Source organism: Temnothorax nylanderi, unplaced genomic scaffold, assembly GCF_030848795.1.
Source record: "Temnothorax nylanderi isolate EJ_2023f unplaced genomic scaffold, tnyl_v1.0 TNYL_tig0295_pilon, whole genome shotgun sequence".
Taxonomy (NCBI): Eukaryota; Metazoa; Arthropoda; class Insecta; order Hymenoptera; family Formicidae; genus Temnothorax; species Temnothorax nylanderi.
This window is the reverse complement of record NW_027249357.1, coordinates 227,676-229,728: the sequence shown is the minus strand read 5'-3', so window position 1 is coordinate 229,728 and position 2,053 is coordinate 227,676. Positions and strand designations below refer to the sequence as shown.

General features: G+C 40.2%; 1 non-coding gene across 1 annotated transcript; it reads left to right on the top strand.

Moving 5' to 3' along the window:
* The first annotated feature begins 313 nt into the window (after positions 1 to 313).
* On the top strand, positions 314 to 386 carry Trnar-ccu (transfer RNA arginine (anticodon CCU)). Its single transcript has one exon. It is a non-coding gene; the product is annotated as a tRNA-Arg (tRNA).
* Positions 387 to 2,053: the final 1,667 nt, after the last annotated feature.

Here is a 2,053-nt window from a genome sequence, read left to right as displayed (position 1 = left end):
CATTACTCGACACAGAATAAGAGTTCTCTATGATCTATCTCCTGATTTTCTTCAATATGTTAACTCAATGGTTAATGTTTTAGTAGAAAGAATATCTCTAAGTGAATATTAAAGCGGGCATAATCCGGGTAATTATTAGTATAGGGAATAATGTGACAACGCAAGATTGCTCGATGATAAAATTAAATAAATTTAAGATTGATAATTTATTATATTTGGAAATAGCGTCTTGTGTATTTTACACTTATTATTCAAATCGACGTCTAAACGTCATCATCGTGAACTGCATACTAGAGGCGTTTAACTCACAAGCGCCCCTGTGGCCTAATGGATAAGGCATCGGTCTCCTAAACCGGGGATTGTGGGTTCGAGTCCCACCAGGGGTATAAGATTAAATTTTTTATTCTCAATCGTTTTTACAAATCACAAATATTCCATTGCTAACGGTGAAACGGTGCTTGTTATCGTGATAATGCTTGGCGTAGATGTGTTAAATTGTTGCAATATAATATAAGCATTTAGTTTTTTGCAAAGAAAAGGCATAATTGCACAAACTATATATTTATAGAAAACATGTATAACCAAGCATATATATATATATATAATTGATAAAAAATTAATTTTCTCATAAAAATACACATATGTGCAACGATGAACCTACATTAATTCTTCGTGCCAAAGTCCGGCAGCAATTAGCATCAACTTGTGATTTCGCAAAAAGAACAGAGTACGTAGCTCGAATGAAAATATCTCAAGGATAGCTCGAGAGAATAAAGATTATTCCGAAGATTGGAAGAATTTTTAATGTAGAGCGCGCAGAGACTCGTGCTATGGTGTTGGTCAAAATCTGATAAAAGGCGCTCGCTCGCCTTTTGACGGACGTGAATCGATTTCCGCGTATCTTTCGTAATATCGGTCGCGAGAATTCGGGGAAGGAGCCGATCTAACGGGCGGACAAGGTTGCAATATATTGCTTCGTGCTGGCCGTAATACTCAAATCAGATTGATAGCCGCGTAAATGTAGGCTGGGTGGTCCGAATGATTCTAATGCGAGGAAGGATCTGCTCGGGTTAATCGGTCACGAAAACATTTCAAGGGGTTGCCCGTAGACTTGACTTTGGCCCCGCGATAAAATCGATCCTCCCAATTCAAAGAAGAGAGTAGTGGTTATTATCGGTCCTGGCCGTCTCTATGTCCGAAGAGGCCTTGTAGTGGTCTACTTTATTGGATATTCGAACGAAGATCGTCAGGTTTTCCACAATATGAGTACCATAGATTAAACGCCGTAGATGCTTAACTCTAAATTTCTATAATACTCGACCCGCTCATTTTTCCTATTCAAATATAGAATTAAGAAGTAAAGATCAGGCATTTTTTTTTATATGGCACTTAGCCACTTTTTATATTGCAGTGATATAATCAACGAATAAATATATAAATTTGTTTGTGGAAGAATTAAAAAATTTCGTATAATATATTAATACTTCTCTATATACAATTTAGTGAGTTGTCTTTTTAATACTACTCTTGTTTCGCGTACATCGAAACTTGTTTGCAAAATATTTGGCAAAGTCTGCATGTTATCCTGCGTTCATCGCAACCATTTTCGCTATTTCCGGAATCGTGTTACAGCGTTATCCGTGTCGATAGCTTAATCGTTCGTCTCTCTCGCCTCGAGATCCCGACACGGAGGAACGCCGCCGAGAGGATAAACGGTGCGGTCGGATCTCGTGCGAACGCGATAACGATTGCCAGGTTCGTGCGATGCCGCAAGAAGAAGGTGGGTCACGTGATTTGTGGTCGCGCGCGCGAAAGAGAATCTCTTGTCGTATAGGGGAAGCAGGATGCTCTGGAATGCTCGGCCGTTGCATACCGCGTGCTGCGCTAGTGTATGTGCATTCGGTGCAGTCAGATCCGTATCTTTGTACACGCTATGTGCGATTCTGGTTATGCGAGGTGGCTCAGATCGATACATTACGGCGGTCGATTTCTTGGGAGAAATAAACCTGTTTCCCGTCACGGGGAGAGACATGTTCTCCAATAATCCGGGGAA